Here is a 7,500-nt window from a genome sequence, read left to right as displayed (position 1 = left end):
ATCAATACAAAAAAAAAGATTATCGAATATTACCTTCACAGAAAAGTCGAATTATTTGATGTTAGTACAAGTTCTAATTCAAAATAATATACTTAAAATACAAATGATAAAAATGATTTATAAAACATAAGGAAGAACTATATATATATACTGGCAATGAAAATAATCGTAAACATAGAAAAAAATAAAACAAAAAGGGGTAACTCAATAAAATAAACAAAAGATATATCAAGAAAAATCCCGTGAGGAGAGCGCAGTTTGGACAACCCTCTGGATTCGTTCTTTCCTGTTTCATCAAGATACGTCATAAAGGTTTAATGAACCTCCCAAATCCTCTCATAGCCATGGATTGAAGCAGGTAACGGAGACATTCTGAATAGACCAAAGACAGGCCTGAGCCCCGTTACTTGTCTTACGAAACTAAAGGTTGTGTAGACAACTGAAAGTGTCATACACAAAACATAAAATACAAACATAAACAAAAGGAAGCATGACATCTCAGTGAATGTCAGTGCTTTTAAAACTCGAATTCTGGATGATCACTCCACTTGGTCTCTACAACTGGTCTGCATCTCAGCTACTCCTGCCGAAGTCTAGTGGTGAGCATGGACCTCTGGCTCCCATACTATAGCTGTCAGCATGGCCACCCAAGGGTCATTAGGATCTGGTAGATCCTCCTCATCAGCTAGTGCATAGGACAACCCTTCTGGAGGATGATAGATTCAGATGGTTATGGTGAGCCTTCAACTGGATATCAGTATTGATATCCTGTATCTTGAAGGCCACCAGACCCAAACGCTTGATAATCCGGGTAGGACCGCGCCATTTCCCAACCAAGGCAGGTAAATCTCCCATGTGATGGCAGTGCTCAAGTACCATACTAAAGAACTTTCTACTGGCTGGAACTCAATCTTCTTGTCATGCTCCATAGGTAAAACGAAGTTCCTTTGAGGTGCTTCTTGCATTCACTCCTGCAAGTTGATGTTCTCTGGAAACACAGCTTCATTGGTTAGAACGATTGGGAAGTTTGCATGCCAGTCAGTGGGCAGATACAGAGGTTGTTCAACCGTTGACCTGTTTAGGGCAGAATTAATTTGCAAATGTAGTTCAGGAATGAACTGATGTCATACTCTTTAACTGGCATTTTGGTATGTTCGATGTATGCCAGGAAGTGAAGCTAGTGGGGGCAAATGTACTACTTACAAGGCAAAATCCCTCAAATTGTGTGGTACAACGAGCTGGTAGCAAATTCAATTTGGGAAGTGCCTTAATCGATAGATAACATCTTTTACCACAAAATTGTTAAGTGGAAGTGGCAGCTTCTTCTATGATGTTCCATCAGATAAGTACTGTTGAATACCAGTAAGTTGGGGGTTAGCTTTCTGCTCCTCTACAAGTTTCTCAGGTGAAAGTTCAGTAATCTTGAGATTGGCTATTTGACAAGATAAAAGGTCTGGAATGAAATTTGTAGGTCCTTCTTTGTAGCGCATAGTGAAGTTATAAAATGGCAAATCATGAGCAAACCAGGTCATCCTGGGTGATTTGATTGTCCTTGAAAAAACATATATAAGTGGGTGGTGATCAGTATATGTGCCTCCCATACAGATAAGAGTTGAACACCCTTACTCTCTCCACAATAGCAAGAGCCTCTATATCAATGACTGTATAACGGGTCTCGGCATCTAGTAACTTCCTACTGTAATAGGCTACTGCATGTGGGGGTTTCAGTACCATCCCACTGCATGAGGCAAGCACCAAGAGCTATCTTAGAGGCATTGGTGTGGAGTTCAATCTCCTTAGAAAAGTCAGGCTGACATAGAACTGGTGCTAAACTAAGCATTTCCTTCAGAGTTTCAAAAGCTGCTTGCTAGCAGTTCCGAACTCCAAGACTGAATCTTCTTTAACAACAAATGTAAGGGTGATGCAAGGGTCTCATATCCTGGGATGTGTTTCCGAAAGAACCCTGTAGCAACTAGGAACCATCAAATTTCTCTGAATGTCCATGGTGATGGTGTCTGGGATTGAGCGAACACCCTCTCACATTTTGATGACCTTCCTTCTGATGATATTGTGAAGTCAAGAAAGTCAATGGTTGTGGCAGCAAACTGGCACTTTTGGATAGTCAGATTGAGCCTGCTAGGGAGAGTTGTTGAAGTGTCTCCTCTAAATCTTTTAGATGCTGAGCTGTTGCTGTAAATGATTACATCTTCCAGATATTTTAAGGTATAACAACGACAATATAAAGTTCGTTGGAAATTACTAGGGGCTGTGGAGAAGTCAAAAGGGAGGCAACAAAACTGGAAGACCAGATACCCATCAGAAAAAGCTGCTTTTGGTCCATCTGAAAGCTCCACTTCTACACTTCAATATGCAGCACATGCATCCTGGGTAGTGAAAATACTCATGGGCCCCAGATCATCAATCAGCTCCTCAACGTTGAGTCCATGATAGTCGACACAGAATCAAAGAGCACAACCATTTTTTTTCACCAAAACTACTGGACTCGGTAACATCTGTTCAGAGCATGAAGTTGCACTGTTCCTTAATTACTTGTTGAGTTGACTGGAGTAACCTCCACTGCCGTATTTGAACAGGTTGGGCGTCACCAGTGTCAATCTAGTGCTTGATGCCAGGCACAAGACCGACCGTCTCACTACCACTGAAAAGACCCCTATAACAACAGAGTAGCTGTGCGAACTCATGGCACTTGGTGTCATCAAGGTGGCTTAAATCTGGTTGGAATTTCAGTTTATTTCAAGGGTATCAACAGCTTCACAGGCAGAGATAGCAATGGAGAGTAGTAGCTCATCTTGCTCAACCTTCAGGTCACTATCATAGCCAAAGTCCTCTACTCCACAGAAATGATCAAAGGCATCTTCCTCCCAGTCAAAATCCGAGTCCTTCAGCTCACTTCAGAGAAGCCTGCCCTGACAGGGCAACTGCATGTCTGGTGACGGCTACTGCTAGGGGAGTCTGAGATTCCTGCAGTGACAAGGTACTGCTATAGACAACTTCAATTACCTCAGCCATGCCGAGGCGAGTGGTCTTGGCGCAAAATTCACAGCCCACATAAAACAACGGCGACCCTAAACGGTAGTAACTGTGAATGGTACCATTAGTGTCTCTGCTACTGTTGGAGTTAGCATAACATCACTATCTGCATCTTGTGAATAAGGTGTACTACAGACACTCTCCCAGGCTCTTGGTCAGAGTTTGTGATGGTCTCAACACTGGCAACCTCCAGAGTAGGAAACATCAACTAGTCTTCCCTTGATACTTGATGGTCAAGTTTTCATCAAGGGGAAAGCTGAGGGTAACTTCAGATGTGGTGTAAATAGACTGGCCTGTTACCCCTTACAGTACCTTTGTTGGGATCCTACATCGAAGTTTATCTTGAGGATCAATACAGGTGGCTGCACTAAGCTTGATAAGAGTGACAGCTGATCCTGTGTCAAGGAAACAGCAGAATTTGTCCATTAACATTGAGTCCCATGGGTGGTCTTCCCGTGGGCCCTGGGGCAGTCACTTTGGAAATTGGTAGGGTTGTCTGGGTACTGACCGCTGTTTGTGCTCCTAGTCGAGGATTCACAAGTGGGGCTGGGAGCTCTGCCATACTGGCTAGACTGAAAGGGGCACTCTCTGGCGAAGTGGCCTGGTCCTTGACAGCAGAAGCAGGTAAGCACGCAGGAAGGTAATGCTCTGGTCTTTGTAGAAGAGGAGGCTGCTGCATAGCACTTGGAAATATCATGAGTGGCTGTTCAATGATATTCACAATACTGTTCATGTGATGGCATTGGTTCAGCTTGGTTTGCTGCTAATGAAAAGTGAATATGTCCCGAGCTTGTGGTGGATGATTAGGGTATCGAAGAGCTATATCATCAAAGTCATTTGAAGACTGATGACATAATGATGACTTGTCATAATAGATACCATTTCGGGAGTTCCATATGCATTGCATTGGGGAACAATCTTCCTTCAAGACAAAGGAGTCCCTAAGCCAAACTGGTATTCCAGAACGAAACACTCGACAAATTAGCTCAGAAGGATCCCCAATGGCTTCTTTATGGTCATGGTAACCTTGGTAAACTGACCCTTATAGCTGTATATAGAAATCCATAGTATCCTTACCACCAGCCATTTGGTTCTGATACAGAACTTCGTAAAAGTCCACCGAAGTACAAGCACCATGGAACTTGGTCCGCAAAGAAGCCTTAAAGGTTACCCAGTCCTGAATTTGGTCAAAAATGTTGATAAGCTCAGCCAGGCCAAGACAGTTAGCTTGGGCAGCCTGGATGTACACTAGGGTATTTCAATAATTGGTGATTTTTGGAAAATCATTCAAATTCACGGGGAATGGTCAGAAGTAGGCTCCATTTATTTATTCTTGACTAGTGATACCATTTTTATTTGTTTTTTATCAATATTTACCTATTGCACTTTTAACTCAAGGATGCGAAAAATATGATTAAATAATTAGATTAGTCTGGGGTGAAATTCCCGTTTTCTATATTTTCTTCGTCATTTTAGCAGTAATTACTTAACGATGTATTCAAATTATGTTGATTTATTTAATTGTGTATAGTATAATTCTAGTTTTTAAGATTATTTTTTCTACAATTAAACATAATAACACACATGGTGAAAGTATATTACAAATTAGAAATGTATCTTTTATTGGCAATATCTATAATATGCAACAACTTCTCACATGTACTATATTCCCCTATCCGCATATTACCGTGTATTTGATATCCCGTATATATTGGAATAAAGGAGAACTAAACACACTTTTCCAGCTTTTCCCGATTCCATTTTCAGCATGCCAAATACCTCATGTATGCAGCCAGCATCGTGAGAGAGTGGCATGAAAATGACATCTGTTAAGCAGATATCTGCTGATGGATGCAAAGTAGGATTTGTCAAACCCTAATCTGATCCCTACTTCTGAACACATTTGAGATGCCCCAAATGTTGTCTGAAATATATTCGGCTTGGTACTAATGACAGCTTTTCGCCAGCAAAAGAAATGGATCTTGGAGAACTCGAAGATACCTTTTATAATAGTAGGGTTCTTTTGCAATGTCCTCAAGCATCTAATCAGATTGTCTTTCAAGCTAACTTTTGTCTTGGATTGCAAATCAGCATTTTCAATACTTCATAATTTATCAAGTACAACATCAAGTGATATACAAACATGTAATGATAAACACATATTACCTAACCACCTGACACCAACTGGCACAAATATCCTAGGCAATATCATGTTTTTAAAACTATTTTAAGGACTCAAGACAAAATAATTTTGCATGTCTGTTCAGTAGTTTATGAATGGTTACCCGTCAATAGCATTAAAGTTAATTGGCCACTGAAAACGGACCTCATCATTTATATCCTCATAAAAATCAATCACTTCTGTTAATTCCCTGAGGTTATGACATGTTTTTATTCATATTGGTTATCTTCAATGAAGCTAGAGTGTCATCTCTTTTACCAATTGTTGCCAACCTTTTCTTGCGGAAAATGGTAGTATCTAAAGGAATCAATCTGCTGTCAAGACCTACTACTTGAGAAAAAAACAATCAGTAAAATTATTTCTGTGGTGTATTTCCGTTTCCCTTATGGCAGTCATCAGGAGTGGATAAATCATCTGTATCGTTTTCACATATTCCTGGATCTCACTCGGTCATTTTATTTGCCAGACTAGGTTTCCTCTTATTTCTGTATTGCTCCCATTTATGGTCAGCAGAACCAGGGGATCCAGCACTACCATTTAACTTTGCTTCATACCACTCGATGTCTTCTTGTAGAACTCTCTCTGTTGTCTTTTGCCTTTAATAGATACAATTTCAGTGAGGAACTTGATACACCTAAAGACACAAATTTGATTGCGATTCGGAAGGGAACTATCATCACTTAACGTTAGCGAGGAAGTTCGAAGTGCGTGGACCTCGTCCGCTGCGCGGCCCCAATTCCGCGGAAATGTGTAATATATTAAATTGAAAAGTGCAACCCCTAAACGTTATCAGATCAAGCTTAATTTCACATTTCATATTTATGATATATGGAGCCTATTTATGTACAAACACAATGACATTTCAAAAGTTGCAATTATTGAAATACCCTAATGTACACCTCACTGGAAGGTTCTCTAATGAGCAGATCCAGCCCTCAACCTCTTGATTTTTCTTTAGCGGCTGTGATGCCGAGGTGTCCGTTTTGAAATTAGGCACTGCTTCCCTTGCCACAATATAAGAGACACTCTTGGCCGCTTCATGAGGTACAGCAGGTATTCCACATACAAAGTGTGATTGGACTGAGGGGTTAGCCTGCCTTTCTCCCGAGTGCTGTTGCTGTCTTCCACAAACTTCCACAAACTCAGGAAGTTCAGGTGTAGGTAGGCAACTCCGTGGATATGGTTGTGGATGTTGTGAAAAGACCACTGCTGAGGGTCAGGTGGCTGTGCAGCTTCCCAATTTCCAGCTCTTCGTCTTTTCCTTTCAAGTTCATGCTCTCTCTCTTCTAGCTGTCGCTGTAGTGTTCTAATGTGTTCTTTTAGCCGCTGATCACCTTCACGTTGCTAGTTATGCTCTTCATGTCTGCTTTCTGATGTTGATGTGTCACTCCATCCTGCATAAAAAGTCCTTCCAAAGTCTTTCTAAACAACTGGGTCTGGTTCTTGACTTCCTGTACATCGGCAGAAAGGGCTTCGATCTTCTCCAGGATTTGCGAGAACATGATTTCTACCTCCATAACATTCATAGCCTGCCTCACATTGGGACAAGAAGCAGCAACAAGAATGGGTAGGTCAGTGCTTTCAGAAGCTAAACTAGATGGTAACTGGCCACATTGGCTTGATGACCGTAGATCCCTCTGAAGGACCGCCTGGCCGTTGCTATGATTAAGTCTTGATCGAACTGTAGGAATAATCTGCTATGCCCCTTAAAAGTCTGTGTCCAGCACTACAAGACACTGGTACTTCATGAGAATTCTATAATGGGATGCTCCTCAGTCAGTAAAACATTGAAGTCTATCATGGAAAGTGTCATTGTACTAAACTGCACTGCACTAAAAACAATTTCCACAAAAGAAAGCAAGCACTTCATAAACGTAAATGCAGCACTGGTAACAAAATTATAATTCTGAGTACTTCCTGTGCGAACAAACAGGTCAGGCATACACAAGAGCATATAAAAGATTCCTTGAACCTAACAAAAGCAACAAAAATCAGAACTAGGCAAGCAGTTATTACTAACACAGTTGCATCAACCTCTGTGAAAAGAAGGAATTATGCTGAAACAGAGACTGCTTTTGTAAAACTAAAAAATTACTAGCTACCCTGTAAATCGAAAAAAAGCAGTTATCTAGCCTACCAGGAAATAAACTAACTGTTCTGACATTCTCTGCACACAAAGACTTCCTAGTATAACTCCCACGAGCAAAGCTTATAAGACTCAGGTACATTCCCACTGCTGCCCACCTAGAAGAATGTGGTATTCCAAG

At 41.0% G+C, this 7,500-nt stretch overlaps 1 long non-coding RNA gene across 1 annotated transcript in view; it reads right to left on the bottom strand.

The window, feature by feature from the left end:
• The window catches only part of LOC147469641 (uncharacterized), a 12,170-nt gene that overhangs the window by 375 nt on the left and 4,295 nt on the right, over window positions 1-7,500 (bottom strand). The window contains exon 3 of the long non-coding RNA XR_015191942.1: window positions 1-706. This exon is cut by the window's left edge and continues 375 nt beyond it. This is a non-coding gene — a long non-coding RNA (uncharacterized LOC147469641). The remainder of the gene's footprint in view (window positions 707-7,500) is intronic.

This window comes from Penaeus japonicus, unplaced genomic scaffold (genome assembly GCF_977035675.1).
Source record: "Penaeus japonicus unplaced genomic scaffold, GWHDUDI00000001_assembly GWHDUDI00000020, whole genome shotgun sequence".
NCBI classification, from domain to species: domain Eukaryota; kingdom Metazoa; phylum Arthropoda; class Malacostraca; order Decapoda; family Penaeidae; genus Penaeus; species Penaeus japonicus.
The sequence above is the reverse complement of the archived record's forward strand: the minus strand, read 5'-3'. Positions and strand labels throughout refer to the sequence as shown.